We start from the raw sequence: 16,559 nt of genomic DNA on the forward strand, positions 1-16,559 counted from the left end.
AAAGTTGATCATGGAGCTGCACCCCAAGGTATCTTGCTGCCAAACTGCATATGGATGTGTTTGTTATAAACAATCTATGACAAGCTCAGAAGTCAATAAACCTCTCTAGTTCAAATTGCAGGCTTTTCTTCCCAATCACACCTCTGCAGGTCTCAATGTCATTGTCCACAAGAGCATTAAAGCTCCCCAATAGAACAAGCGAGTCACTGGAAGGAAGACCCTACACCACCCCCTTCAAGGACCAAAAATGGTGGGTAATCTGACCTGCTGTTGATGCATAAGCACAAAAAAACAGTCAGGCTTTGGTGTACACCCACACGTAGGAGGAGGGAGGTTACCCTCATTTACCAGAGTAAACTCCAACGTACAGGCACCAAGATGGGGAGCAACACGTATGTCAGAGTGGAGCATCTAACTCTTCTCGAGGTAACTGGCTCCTGTGCATCAAGGTGCATCCAGGTAAATCTAACAAGAACCTTTCAACTTTGCACGCTAACTCAGGCTCCTTCCCAGCCAGCGAGGTGATGTTCCACATACCACGAGCAAGATTCTGCGACTGAGAATCAGACCGCCAAGGTCCCCGCCTTCAGCCACCACCTTCAGTCACCGCCCATCTCACACTGCACCTGGCCCCTTTGGCTCCTCCTCTGACTGGAGAGCTCATGGGAAGGAGGACCCACTTTTAGGGCTGTGCCTGGCTGGGATTCATATTCACATAATAATTATTAATATTATAATTTATTTTTCTTTACCCTTCACATTAGGGAGGGTGGCTTCCCAGTGCCACCTATGGATGAGCTGCCACTATCGGTTTTGTAAGTACATAAGTAACTTACCCTCTTCTCTTTGGACTCTCACTCCTCTTGTTCTCTCTGTACTTCGTGGTTATGAGATAATTTCCCTTCAGATGAGAATTGGCCTGCGGTGGTGCATTTGAACATAAAACCGTTCAGATTCATGAAGAGTTTGTAGAGTTGGAGGGTTGAAGGCAGGCCTGAGGCAGAGGAGGGGAAGATGAATGAAACGGATGATATAAAGCTGCTGAAAGGTCATTAGTGTGCTGAAGGCAACAGAACTGGTATCTGCAAAAACTAGTCTGAATCCTTCTTCATGAAACGTGTGAAGATCTGTAGCTGGCTGTCAGCACCTGAAAACTCTCTGGCACAGATTCACTCGAGATAAAAATTTAATTAAAACATTTGTAATGACACGAAACAGCAGCTTGCTCCTCATGTAGAGTTTTACTATGGATCAGAACCACCATCAGAACACACACACACTTTATTTTTTTCAATTTTTGTCCCTGCACTTTTTACCATCCCAAAACAATATTATGCTATACATATTCAATATCTATTTAATATAGCACCAGACCCAAGTGGAAAACAACCGCTTGTGTTGAAGCCTGTTTCCGTTAGAACCGTCCATAAGCTTATCTATTGGCTCTGCTGATACTTGCTAACATGTGATTGGCCGTTCCTGCTGCCACTCCACGTTGCAAACAGGACATGCTCACTTTTTTTCTAACTGGCCAGCTAACCGGGGGCTATTCCAGAAAGCGAGTTCAGAACTTCCGGGATCTCCTGATAAATCCCTGCTTGACGAAGCACTCCCCTCCCCTCCCCTCCCTGTTTCGCCGAATCCACGAACGATTCTCAGGTGGATTCAATCCCCTATCGTCATGTCCATAGGCAGCCTCTGTTAATAGATACTAGCCTGTCTGTGATAAGCCATCCTTTTATATAACTCTTGAAGCTTAACTAGAGTCAAAATGTTTCAGGAGTTCTGCTTGAATCTGATTTAAATTACCATAATTTCCGGACTATAGAGCGCACCTCAATATAAGCTGCACCAACCTACACACACACACACACGCCGCACTCAAATGCAAGCCACGGCGCAGCAGCCACGTGCAGGTCTCCGGCGCACAGCGCATGTACGGCCATAACATAAGATAATTAGAGAGAAAGACGCTACACGGAGGTTTTTCGTTGTTGTTTTAATTCAACAAAACGAATTTTAAACACGGGTGAACGTGCCTGCAAGTGTAGAAAAGAAAACCGCACTGATAGCATTCATATTTCTGGATGGTGATCAAATAAAAACAGAAGTGACACGTTATTACCGGTAATTTGCATGTTTAGAAGAAAAGAACAGCGCTGACACAGTATTACAGTTTTTTACAGACGTTAGGACCCATTTCTCAATACTTAGGTCACATTAGCAAAACTCTACAGACAGTGTGCACAACAGAAGTCTATGTGGGCCAAACTGAGAATCAATTATCACTGCTTTGGCACAAAATGCATTGAGTGACTACATCTCTCAAATGTCATGAAGTCCCTTCTCACTCAGACACAACAACTGCCAAAAATCATTGTACTAACAGGACATTTTGCACTTGCTTACATACTGTTCACAAAACTGTAAAACTTATGTTCAAAACAATAACATACTGCAAAACTGAATACGACAGCAACATCCAACAGCAATATGTTATCGAAACATAAATGCAGTTTAACCAGCCACAGCTGACTCTAACTGTAGATGGAACAGCTGAACAGGTGTTACACTTTCAATGTCATTATAAAAGTAGTCAACTGCTGAATAGGTTTGTGTTGTGATGTGAACATGGACCCAGCCAGAAATGGAGAAGTGGCTGAAAGAGGAAGAATAGAGGCTGGGAGAGGGCGAGGAGTACGTATGCGTGGTGGCAGAAGAATAAGAGGAAGATCAAGAGCTGGAGTCTCAGATGAGATCAGAGCTACTGTAATCGTAGTAAATCATGGTCTCTCAATGAGAGAGGCTGGTCAGAGAGTGCAGCCAAATCTGCAACGCTCTACAGTGGCAGCTATTGTTAGTTTTCCGGCAGACCAACAGGTAACTTGTATTCTGCAAGGGCATGTGACTCAGTTGCACATGTCAGATATAAATAATGTTATGTGTAATTGTTTTTGCATTTCTGCTTACTAGGACTCAACGGTTACCTCACACAGGAGGGAGAGGAAGGATGTTCACTGATGTGCAGGAAACCGCCATTGTTGTTATGGTAATCAGAAACAAACAATGGGATAAAGCTCACTGAGATCAGACACAGTATCTTGGCAGAAAACGTTACCTTTGCAAATATTCACAGTGTAAGCCTAACAACAATTTCTAGAGTCCTGAAGAAACATCAGGTCAGGATGAAACCTTTGTACACTGTGCCATTTGAGAGGAACTCTGAACATGTCAAGCAACTCAGGAACCAACATGTCCAGGTAAGAACTGTTACAGTAATGAATACCAAACACACACACAGACAATTTGTACACATTTACTACAGTAATGTAACAGCTCATGTTGCCTTGTGGATTGTTTTCAGAGAGTCATGGAGATCGAAAGCATGCAAACACACCACATTTTCATCTATGTGGATGAGGCAGGTTTCAACTTGGCCAAAACACGGTGACGAGGGAGGAATGTGATTGGGAAGAGCACCACAGTGAATGTCCCGGGCCAGAGGGGTGCCAACATCACAATGTGTGCAGCAATATCCACTGATGGACTGCTGTTACACAGACCAGTAACTGGGCCATACAACACTGGATGGCTCCTTGCGATCCTACATGATCTCTATGGAAGGGTTGTGCTAGGTGAGGAAAGGGATGTGGACAGACGGAATCAGCCATTGTATGGGACAATGTGGCATTTCACCACTCCCATGCAATCAAAGTGGTTTGTGGCCCATCCCAGAATGGAGTCACTTTTCCTCCCACCTTTCTCTCCATTCCTCAACCCCATAGAGGAATTATTTGCCTCATGGCGGTGGAAGGTGTACGACCATCATCCACATGATCAAATGTCCCTTCTGGATGCAATGTATGCTGGTGTCATGTTGTGGGTAATGGGTTTCACCCAGGACATGAAGAATCACAGGAGAGGAGAGGTAAGTAAAATTATAAAAGTGATTTACAATGTGAAACAGAAGAGATAAAACTAGAACTAAAGATGCTGCTTCTATGATCAGGTACAGGGGAGTACCGGAATCTACGGAGATAAAAAGAACAGGGGGTGAGCGAGGCCAGAACCAGGACTATAAGAGTCTGTAACTGAGAGTTCTTACGGTCAGACACCAGGACTAGAGGAGGCGAACAGGGAGAGGCTGGTCCGGTGTGATGGTTCAGTGCGTGGGCAGGCGGGCAGACGTGGAGATAGAAGATCAGAGGATCCTTGAGCGGCGAGACGTGAGAACAACTCCAGGCAAGGTAGGTGGTGCAGGAACAGGATACTAAAACAGGATACAAATTCATTAATTCAGGATCACAAGGAACCAGGCTGATTCAGAGGCTACCCATGTGAGAGTATCAATCGGCGCTGGAGTTGAGTCACACCGCTCCTCAAATCCTCTGCACCTCAATTAGTGAAACTCCAAACAGCTGTGCAGTCTGCCGCGCCCACCTGTAACACAAAACTGAACAACACTTCACCAGAAGGTGGAGGCAAACCGTGACAGCTGGACGCCTGGACATATCAGCAGTAGATTGCCAGGGATGGATCAGGTATGCCAGAAGATTCTTTCCTAGGTGTACGGCCCTAGATGACATAATATGTGATGTGGATGAGAACCTGTGGCCAAATGGAGAAGACCGAGTAGATCAGCATATTGAATCTGTATCAGTGGATGTTGTGTTTACAAAGTCTTGTGTTTTGGAAGTACTTAGTGCAAAAACAAATACCATTAAAAATAAATGAACAACATGAAATATTGACTAATTCTGCATCATGTCTGATTCATTCCAGTAACATCTATTGTAAGTATGAACAGAGATGTGTCCTTGTTTTACACAAGAAAACGTAATGCTACATGTTGTTAGTGTTTTTTAGGTCTTTGTTTTGTGGGTGACAAAGTGTGTTTGTGTGTTGGCTGTCAACCTTTGCTAGTGTTCTTGAGGAATGTGTTTGAGACCTGAATGAAGTGTTTTGGTGGTTGTAGTGCATTTTGAATGTGAAATGAACGGTTTTGCCAAGCTGAAACTCAGTTAGGAGAACTGAAGTGTCTAGCAAAAGTGACATTAGTATTGAGAAATGGGTCCTAACGTCTGTATAAAAAATAAATAAATAAATAAAAAACTAATCAGCCCTGGATGATTAGAAAATAAAAACTGCACACAAAACATGCCTGGTTAGTAAATAAAACACACTTGCCTACCAGAAAGTCATTCGCTCTCATCTTCCTCTAGCGCACTAAAGCCATTAAAGTCGTCTTCTTCATTGTCGGAGTTGAACAGCCTCAGAAGAGCTTCGTCACATACCTTTTCTGTGGCGACGTCAGTGTCGCTGTCCGTGTTGCTGTCATCATCCCCGGGTGAAGCTGGCTTGAATGAGTTCTTCGCGCTGCCGTCTCCAGCGCTGAACCATGGATTCATTCAAGCTTACGTGCGGCAGCACTGTTTCCCTCCTTTACTGCCAGATCGATGGCCTTCAATGTGGCATCATATGAACTCATACATGTAGTTACCATGATGAGGGGGTATGGATTTGAAAAAAATTCTTCGTTGTGCCGGCTGCTTGCATGTGCTAAATTAAAATGAGCACTTTCTTTGATTTCCACTTTTGACTTCCACCTGTTTCACTTTCTGCTAAAGCGCCCCCTGGCAGGTGAAGGAAAATCTTCAGTAAAGCCGCACCTCATAAGCCACATGGTTCAAAGTGTGGGAAAAAAGTAGCGGCTTATAGTCTGGAAAATACGGTAACTCTATTGATCAGAAATTCAGAAAATAAGTGTAAAATTAGAAAAATTGCATTTGTTGCACAAATGCTGTTTGAATGCTGGACAGCTGAAACTGTAAGCTTAAGCCGCCGAACAGCTGAGCTGAAGCAGAAACAAAGCAGAACTGGCTAAATGAGCTGAATGCATTTAAAGATGTAGAAGCAAAAATCACCAACAAGCGTAATGTAGCTCAGAATATAGGCGAAGAATGGATCAAAATGCTAAACAGCAGACAAATGTAATCTTTGAACATTTATCAAAAACTCTGAAACGTTAAACAGCTGGCATTTGAATGAGAATAGTTTAACGGGTACATTTTTACAATTGGCTGGACTGTGAATTTAGAAATATTTGCTGATATCTGAAACTGATAGATTAACATATGTTCAGATTTGATATGGGATGGATGAAGGGTTGGATGAATGAAATAACGGGTGGATTGTTGGATGGATGTTAGATGGTTTATTGGATGGATGGATGGATGGATGGATAGATAGAAGCATGTCTGGATTTATATGTAGATGGATGGATTACTTACACCAAGCCGATCAATTTGATGTCTCACATGCGTGGGTGTGTAATTCCATCTAGCCAGAAGATGATTGACCTCTCTCAACCAATAAGGGAGCTGGGAGGGAGCGGGGCACTTTCCCACCTTCTGACGGTCAATCAAATTGAACTTATTTCTAGTTTTAAGTACAAACAGTTCAAAAACAGGAGTCTGTTAATGGCTCATTATTCTTCTTTTTATATTCATTCCTATGGGACTTGGTTAAAGTGATTTGTAGTTCCTTGTGTTGCCATGGTAACAGATGACAGAAGTCTGCATTAATAAAGCTATGTACAATAACACATGAGTCATTTAAACTTTGAATAACATTTCTATAGTAAAGTATGTTGATACAGTTGTGTCTAAAATGTTGTTAAATGTTGTTGCTAAGCACGTTGCCATGGTAACGCAGAGCACAATATCAAGTTAATACAAGACTCCTGGGACCAAGCAGGTTGAATTGATGTACCATACGTGTGGGTGCACATTTCTTTTAGGCAGAAGACGATTGAAAACTCTCAGCCAATGAAAGAGCAACGAAGGAGGAGGGGGCGGTTCCTACCTTCTGACTAGTGTTAAAATGTCAGCTATGCTGCTAGTTTTAAGTGTATAGAGTTTTAAGTGTATAGAGCTGGTTGGATGGTTGGTTGGTTGGTTGGTGTGTTGGTTGGTTGGATGGATGGATGGATGGATGGATTCCTTAGGCCTAGCCGATCAATTTTATGTCTCACATGTGTGGGTGTGTAATTCCATTTAGCCAGAAGATGATTGACCTCTCTCAACCAATCAGGGGGCTGGGTGGGAGCGGGGCACTTTCCCACCTTCTGATGGCCAAGCAAATTGAACTTGTTTCTACACACAGAAAAAACAACACAATAACACAGTATGTGCAAGCGCTTCACCTTAAATTCTCTTTAATTCTCTTGTATGATATTTAGTGTGTGTGTGTGTGTGTGTGGGGGGGGGGGTCATTTTGCCTTGGCCCCCAAAATGTCTTGAAACGGCCCTGGGTGTGTGACTGAGTTTTGAAGGTGATCTGAATTGTATCAAATGTGTAAATATTACATGTGTGTAGTGGAGATATATCTACCTACATTTTACTTTTCAACACTTTGTTTTGTTTTCTTGTTTTTATTGAACTATTTTCCTGTCCTGTGTCTCTCATCTTCCTGCATCATTTATGACCACGTTTGACATACATATTTAGGTTTGTAGAACAAGCTTGAGATAATTGACTTACTGCTGGAAACTGCTGGCTTTTTGATTCCCGCTTCCTGTGAGCCTGCGGGCTGCTGTGAAGCTGTGAGCGAGGCAAAGCTGGCAGCCCCGCCCGTTGGAAACGGCGCATGTGGACCGACCGTACCAACTTGAGGAATTGGGGGGTGGGGGGGGGAGACTATAATTTCTCAACAATTAAAAACATATTGTTTTGTATTTGCAGACTAACTTTTATGTTGTGGTTTTAGAAGACAGTACAGGTTTACTGATAGCATTTATACATTTATAATAACTTTTATGGGGGGGACAACTTTGTGTGTGTGGGGGGAACGCTTCCCCCCCGTCCCCCCTGGGATCTCCGCCTACGCTCCTGTTAACGAGAGAAGCCTTTAAATCTGTCCCTCAGAAGTGAAATTGGACCTGTCAAACCTCTCATCACCATTCGAAAAGTACTGCACCGATTTGAAAAATTCAAAAAGCGTGAGTGGCAGAAGACTTTGATGATCATCTGTGCCGATTTTTATGTGCCTACCATGAACTGTCTAGAAGCTATGACGATAAACTTTTAGCTGTCTGAAGCCGAACTGAGGAGAAAATCTCTGTTCCTTTAACATGGGTTTCAATGAGACAGAATCTGGGTCTCTCCTCCTTCTGAGGCTTGTAGCGAAAGAACGGTAATACTTACAGAGAAAATGAAACCCATTCTGAAAAGCTGACAAAAATTCCTACTTTTTGAGTTATAATTTATTTTGGTAGTCCAAACGGTCTGGGGGTAGTAAAGAGTTGTTCACAGAAGATGTGAACTTCAAAACAGAGTGCGGGTAGAGTGGTGAGAGACATTTTTTTAATTTTAGAATTTTCTCAAACAAATGAACCGTACGGCCACAATGTTTGGAGTACAGTCAGGAATTATAGCTCAAAACGAAGGTATATTCGTTAGCTGTAAGCCAGCATGTGTCTCATTTCAGTCGGACCTACGGTTCTCTCGGGACAACGCCGGAAATGGAGCAAGGGAGGGTCACTGCTCCTATCTTTCCCCATTACAACTTTTGTGAATTTTTTTCTGAAAATTTCAAGTCGTACCTCAACTTCTACCTGCGATTTTAGAAAAACCGTAAAAGATATCAAAAAGCCTCTTTAATATGTTAAACAGGAAAGTCTTGTGAGTTTGTTAAACTTTGAATGAAGTCTCTAAGTTAAAAGGAACCCTATAGAGTTTGAGGTCAAAAAGGTGATAGGAATTTGCTGAAAATTGACCATTCCCATTCATTTCAATGGGAATTTTTTCACAGAAAAAGCTTAATAACTCGAAAAATTTGAAAGATATCAATGCCAAAAGTAATAGCCGGAAAGAGCTTAACGAGCTGAACGTTTTGTTATAAAATTGTTGAAATAGCTCAAAATTTGAAGGAGAAGAAGAGGTTCAAAAAGTGTACGGAAGAAGAAGAAGAAGAAGAAGAAGAAGAAGAAGCATAAAGAGAAACAGGAAAACAATAGTTTGAATGCTTACCAGCATTCAAACAATAGTTTGAATGCTTACCAGCATTCAAACAATTAGGACAATGAATAGGAATGAAAATGACAAGGGGAAAAACAGTTGAATTGAAAGTTTTAGTTTATTTTTTTACTGCCACCTGTGTACTTGACAGTTCTGCATATGAGGTGAAGGTTAACTATATGTGTTTCTTCAGTTTAAGTCGGGCCCGGATGTAGGCATGGGTAAGGAGGGGCAATGCCCCCCTAAAAATAGTGACTGCCCCCCCAAATGCGATGGCATGTAGAAATCCCAAATTTGAAGAGATCTGATGAAAAAGGGTCAGAGTAATCCCCCCCCCCCCCCCCTTCAAAGTAGCTGCTGATTGGTAGATGCATAGGGAGGGTGTGGTCAGCCACTGCACTTTGTCCTCTGTCACTCACTTCACACGTTCCCAGACAGTCAGCAGCAGAAAACAGAGACGCGCCGTTGTTATCTGAGCTCAGCCACTGGTTGAAGTTTTCTTCTGCTGTCGGTCACTGGAAAAATTTGGTTACTCTTTCTCAAGGTTTTAGTTTGCCTCGTTCTCTTCTTTCTTTTGTTTTTGAAGTGAACTGAGTCGACATGCATAGGTTTCTGGTTTCTAAATCTAGCAACAGTGCTAAGGCACTAGCGGCAGAAGCCGGCTTGTCAGTGCTTCTCAACTCGCCACAACCCCCTGTGTTCAGGGCAGTACTGGAACAACGAGTTGCACAAGCACCACAGCCCCTCCTGCTGTCCCCGTCGCTACCAACCCAGCCGTCGCTGTGGGTGACACAGGCCTGAACAGTAGCGCACCATCCCAACCCACCGCTCTTGTTTTCCCCAAGCGCCATTTTGGTAAGAACATGCACTCATTTTGCCCTGCCTGGTATAATGAGAGACCATGGCTGGAATATTCAGTAAAGCTGGATGCGTGCTTTTCCCCCCATGTCGTAAGTTTGGGGGGAAGGACAATGACTGGGATTTGGTTTTCACAAAACAAGGATTTAATAATTGGAAAACAGCACTGGACAAGGACAAGGGATTCACAAAGCATGCATCAAGTCAATGCCACATTAAAAATGAAAAAGCTGGTCTGAAATGTCCCAAAGAGTGGCCGCAGGGGAAACAATAGATAATTTAATAAGTCCCACACACAAAAAATAAAAATTTAAATAAAACAGATACTATGTAAAAACATTTGGAGAAGTAGTTCAGTTCCTAGCAGTAAATGAACTGTGTGGAAAGCTCCAGTGGTGATGATTTCTCTGCAGGACTGTTCTTAAAAATGGTCGACTTCACTCTGGCCAAAGACTCCAAATTAAATTAAATAAACAAAGACATCCTAGAAAATGCAAAATACACATCTCACAATATACAAAACAAATTATTGAAGCACTGGCAAAAATGGTAGTAAAAAAGATCAAGGATAATTATGACAAAGCAGATTATGCTGGGTGTTGCATTAAAAGTGATGGAACTAGGGACAGATATGGAGAATCAGTCAGTCATGGTTAGATTTGTCTGTGACGGCATTCCAGAGGAACACCTGATTGTCTGCTTGACCTCAGTCAGTTAAATGCTGAATTCATTACCACCCAAATCCTTGAGCATCTCTCTGACTCAGGCTACAGTGCAGCTGAAATGATCAGTCAGTGCTATGATGGTGCTTCTGTCATGAGTGGGTCAGGGGTGGGGTTCAGGCCTTACTGCAGAAGAAAGTAAGGAAGGATATTCCCGACATCCACTGTTACAACCACCAGCTGCACTTGGCAGTGGTCCATGCAATGCAGGCAGAGCCATGCGCAAAAACCTTTTTTGATCTAACAGGATCTCTATACTCATTTTTCCACTATCATTATGTTTCTCAGAACTATGACATTCCCTCCCTGAAACGACTGTTGGAGATCAGGTGGACAAGCCACCATGATGCGACCAAGTGCCTTGTGGAGAGTCAGGATGCTATTATGAGTATCCTGTCAGAGGTTACAGAGGACAGAGCTGCTGCTGTTGATATCTGTACAGAGGCATCAGGACTGTTGCCTCTGTTAAGGAGGCACAATTTCTTTGAAATAGGAAAATTCCTCCTAAAGGTTCTGGGTTCCCTGAAGTCTGCAAATTCTATACTGCAGTCTCATTTTGTTGACCTGTACTGTGCTTCAGAAGTAGTCAGTGCATCTCTGCAGGCTTTGAAGCAGATGAGAGAGGAGGAAAGTGAGGCATTAACCAGCACACCTGCTACAAGACAAAGAAAAACCAGCTCACTGCTAGCAGGTAGTGTTGTAATGTCCACTGTGGACCACGCAGAAGACTCCACAACTCCTAGCCAGGCTCTGAAGAGAGCTCTTCTCAACATTTTGGACATAGTCATTGTAGAGATGGAGACAAGATTCTCCAAAAGCAATCTCCATCTCATGAAAGCAGTTAACTGCCTTCAACCCCAGTCTTCCTCTTTTCTGGATGTTGACATGTTAAGACCTCTGCAGAAAATGACAGGAAGTGACAGTGACAAACTTTCCAATGAGATTCTTGTTGCAAAAATGATGTTGGAGAAAGAATTCACAAAGACTGGTGATGATAACAGTGAAGAGTTTGTAGACCTCTCCACCGTTTGCAGATATCTACATGGGTATAAGAATGCCTTTTCTCAGCTCCATCACATGTATGTTACAGTTTGTCTCAGTTGCTTTGGTGCATTTCTCACAACAGAATTGATCTCTGCACCACTATTAAGGCTTTTCTCAAAACAATTAGTGCAAACTGCAGAACATGGTGGATAACTTGCAAAAGTGAGTCACTTCATCAAAAAGCAAGTCGGTTGCTCAAAATAAGTAGTCAATGCTTCAAAAGCAAGTCCCTTAATCAAAACAGATACTATATTCATCAAAAGCAAGTACTTATATCAATCAAAGTGTCAGGGCTGTCACAATTACGTCATTACAGCAGCACCTTTGGTCACAAAATCAAATGGTCTGAACATGTTCTCATTGTGACAGATTTCTTTGTAGGTGCTTCCCAGCTACATGTCAAGTCCAGACAGCATGCATGGCATGTTGAAAACCAAAAACTGTAAAGGAAAATCAAGACACTTCATATGCACTCTTGATAATATTTAACTGAAACTGTTCACAGCATTGTGCAGCTGGGGAAATACAGTAAAACAGACATTTTACAGCAAACATAAACTCACTTAGACAGTAAACCTTACTGCAGTAGTTATGAAACAAAAAAAGAAACTGAACAGACACTGCTGCATATCAGTCACTGATATCTACACGCTCCCGTCTGTCTGCCCACACATTTTCATCAGCATCACAGGGAATGTCAGCTCTATCGATGCATCGGGGAAAGTATCTTCTGGAGTGCTGAATCCACCCTCTGCAGGACTCTGCTGTGATGTCATCACAAGCTGCATCCATAGCTGCTAGCAGGGCCATTTGGTTATGTGGATGCCTGTCACATACCTTCCACCTCCAGGAAGAGAAAAACTCCTCAGTTGGATTTAGGAATGGAGTGTAAGGAGGAAGAAACTCCATAAGCATCCTGCCGTGTGCTGCAAACCACTGCCTGATTACAGCAGAGTGATGGAAGCTAACATGATCCCAAACCACTACATACATCGTCTGATTGTCACCAGGACACACACCAGTTTTCATTAGTGTGAGATAAGGTTCACCTGAGAAAAGTAATTCATGGAGATTTCCATGGAAACTCCTTAAAAATAGGGTTTTCAAAATGGGTGTACAAAGTGTTCGACAAGATGTTCAACAGATTTGAGTGCAATGACACAAGCAATGAAATGAAGACTATTAGTTGTAAGGACAATGACTATTCAGCCGGTACAAGTGTAAATAATTGTGACATTCATGATAAAAGCAAGGAGACAGTGATGAATAGCAAGTCAAAAGTGACCATTCTTTAGACATTTGTACTTACTCAACTGCTTCATGTCCGAAGGCAACAACTACATGTTGTGCAGGTTGAACTAACTGTTGTGAAAAGTTTAATTCTGTTGTGAGAAATGCACCACAGCAACTGAGAAAAACTGTAAGTTCAAAAGCCTTTATTTTTGTAATATCAGTAGCATCATGCGAGAGCTCTTTCTTCACTTTGTCTCGTGTCCTTACCCCGTTCCGCTGTATGACGCTACACGAGAGAAAAAGAAATGTAGTCATTCTGGCTCACAAGAAGGCCATAACAGGCCTAGATATGGATGGATTTGTTAGGACTTTTGCACAGAAAAGCAGACGGCTGATGCTGTAATGACTGATAAAAGCCATAAAGAAATATAAACAAAATTTCTAAAAAAGAAAAAAAAATGGAAGCATAGACAGATAAGATAAATAAAATAGATTAAGACATAAAAAGATAAAAAAACATTACAAAATTAAAAGAAGACAGACAGATGGATATCTTAGGTGTGTTCTTGCTTTGTCGTGTCTCTAATTCCATGCTGTAGTTCTTTTTTAAAACACAGAGCAGTTTTGTTTACCTGTTTTCCCGCTACGTTTCGTTTGTGGCTGCAAACTTCCTCAGGCTTACACTGATGGTGGCGTCACTTCTTTCTCCGTTTATCCACGGGCAGCAGAGGGCGACAACGTCCTCTGCTGCCCGCTCTCCCCTCTCTGGCTGGAAGGCTTTGCCATGGGTAACCCGTTATCAGCCACCCTGTGCGAGTTTTTCATGGAAGACCTAGCAAAAAGCCATAGTCACTGCCCCCCCCCCCCCCCCCCCCCCCCCAAACAGCAAAATAAAACTATGGAAACGCTACGTAGATGACATACTGGAAATCATACCAAAAGGACAAACAGAAACACTAACACAAAACTTGAACAACATTGATGACACAGGCAGCATGAAGTTCACTTATGAGTCAGAAACAGAAGGCAGCATAGCTTTTATGGATATGAAAATTACCAGGCAGACCGACGGGACCCTAAACATAAACACATACAAGAAACCAACACACACAGACCAATATCTATTATGGACATCAGAACACCCCACCATACACAAAATGTCAGTAATCAGAACATTATATCACCGAGCAAACATGATAACAGAAGAAAGACTGTAAACAAGAGGACAAACACATACAACATGCTTTAAAGACCTGCAGATACCTGACATGGGCAATAAACAAAGGAAAACAACAAACAACAACAGAAAGAAAAGAACAACCAAAGCAAAGAACCAGAAACCCAGAAAGACAAGAACCAGAACCAGTGATAACCCTACCATACATCAGAGGCATAACAGAAAAAATAAGAGCAACAATGAAAAAACACAACATAAACACACCAACAAAACCATACACAACAGTTAGAAACAGACTAGTACACCCAAAAGACAAAATATCAGCTGGACTTAAATGTGGAGTCATTTACGAAATCCCAAGCAAACTCTGCAATAAAACATACATAGGAGAAACCGGACGCCAACTCAACACACGAACAATAGAACACAGAAAGGAGTGCGAGAAAGAGGCAAATCGAAAACAGACAAAAGCAGCAAAAGAAGAAGCAGAAAGTACAATAAAGAAGTCAGCCGTAACAGATCACTGCACAAGAGAAAACCATATAATGGACTGGGACAACACAAGGATCATAACCACCGAACAACAAAAATACAAAAGATGGATAAAAGAAGCTATCGAGATAAGGAGACGTGGATGTGGGACCATGAACAGGGACGATGGAGTTTACACGTTGGACCGCGCATGGGATTGCATCGTCGGAGAGGGGAGAGCGGGCAGCAGAGGGCGACAACGTCCTCTGCTGCCCGCGGATAAACAGAGAAGGAAGTGACGCGCCACCATCAGCGTCAGCCTGAGGAAGTTTGCAGCTGCAAACGAAACGTAGCGGGAAAACAGGTAAACAGAACTGCTCTGTGTTTTAAAAAAGAGCTACAGCATGGAGATAGATGATAGATAGATAGATAGATAGATAGATAGATAGATAGATAGATAGATAGATAGATAGATAGATAGATAGATAGATAGATAGAAAGAAAGAAAGAAAGAAAGAAAGAAAGAAAGAAAGAAAGAAAGAAAGAAAGAAAGAAAGAAAGAAAGAAAGAAAGAAAAGATCCATGCAGCCCCAATAGGGAACAAGCCAGTGTCCCATTTGTGCTGGTCCCAAGCAGGGGCGGATTAAGGACTGAAGAAGATCCAGGGCTTAACACACACACACATGCACACACACACATGCACGCAAGCACACACACGCACGCGCGTGCACACACACACGTGACATGCACTAGTCAACATCATATATATTTGTCTTGTACCACATAATTTTTAATCTGAAGCTACATATTAAGCGTATTCAGGGCAGAGTATTGTTCCTGTTAGTGTTTAGTGTGAGATGATAGTAAATATTCCATTTCTTTCTCCAACAACTTTACCTGATAGTAAGCTAACTTTAGGCAAACCAGCAGCACAACAAATATTTTCAAATAAGACTCACAAACCTGAGTCAACACCAGTCTCATCAAAGCTGGGGTTCTGTCGTTGTACTTTTGGTCTAAAAAACGTCCTTATGTCCATCTTCACTCATGCGTTTCAGGCAGAGAGTGTAGAAGAAGCCGGCTGCTGAAGGGCTTCTTCTTCAGTGGTGGAGGCTCATGTAGGCTGTATACAAACTACTGCTAGCTGCTCCCTCTTGTTGGACTTTGTTACTGCATGTTACTTCCACTTTTGTGATCCGGGACTTTCCATTAAAGATTTGGGGCTTGAGCCCAAGTAGCCGGGCCTAACGCCGCCCCTGGTCCCAAGCCCGGGTAAATGCTGAGGGTTGTGTAAGGAGTGAATCAAAGGAAAAGATAGATATATGGATAGAAGAACTATAATGATGATAGTATAGTTTTCCACGCATTTTAGGGATTTGGGGGTATGTGACACCTGAAAAATTATTTCCCAGACCTGCCCCCCGATATTCTACCTGCACCCCTTTGTAGGGCTGGCTAAATCAGGCCCTGGTTTAAGTTCAAAAGCCTTTATTTTGGTAACTTTGCTTTTATTTTGGTAACTTCCTAGTAAACTGGAAGTATAGTAACAATTAAGGGAAGTACATAAACTTTATTTTTTATTTATTATTTTTTATTTGAACTTTTTCATTTACAAACAACATGGCATAAATTCCTTTGTTTGACATTCCCAAGGATCAAGTGCGAAGAATAACAAAAGAGACTTTGCATAGAAAGCAAAGAATATTTGTGAAAGAAACAAACAAACAAGCAAACTAACAAAAACTAAATAAATAAATTAAAAAATAAAGAGACAAAGAGCTAGGGCTTTGTTTTCAAATCATACTTTTCAAAAAGATTAAGGAGTTTGATTGCATGTTTACTTTTCATAAAGTTAAGGGCTTTGGAGAAAAAAGACACTCGTTATGAAATGCATAGAATCTAGGCGTCACTTTTCCATATCTACATTTGTGAATGTAACATTTGGCTACAATAATTATGTTATTTACCAGAAAGTCCCATTCAGTGTTATCTAATATGGCTCCGTAAATGACATCGTTCTCAGAAAAGGGTGCAAT

The 16,559-nt window shown here is 42.1% G+C and overlaps 1 long non-coding RNA gene across 1 annotated transcript; it reads left to right on the forward strand.

Annotated features, from left to right (window-relative positions):
* The first annotated feature begins 868 nt into the window (after positions 1-868).
* Positions 869-5,059, forward strand: LOC107397388 (uncharacterized). Its single transcript, XR_011520735.1, has 3 exons — positions 869-3,260; positions 3,365-3,928; positions 4,010-5,059. It is a non-coding gene; the product is annotated as an uncharacterized lncRNA (long non-coding RNA).
* The last annotated feature ends 11,500 nt before the right edge of the window (positions 5,060-16,559 follow it).

Source organism: Nothobranchius furzeri, chromosome 5, assembly GCF_043380555.1.
Source record: "Nothobranchius furzeri strain GRZ-AD chromosome 5, NfurGRZ-RIMD1, whole genome shotgun sequence".
Taxonomy (NCBI): Eukaryota; Metazoa; Chordata; class Actinopteri; order Cyprinodontiformes; family Nothobranchiidae; genus Nothobranchius; species Nothobranchius furzeri.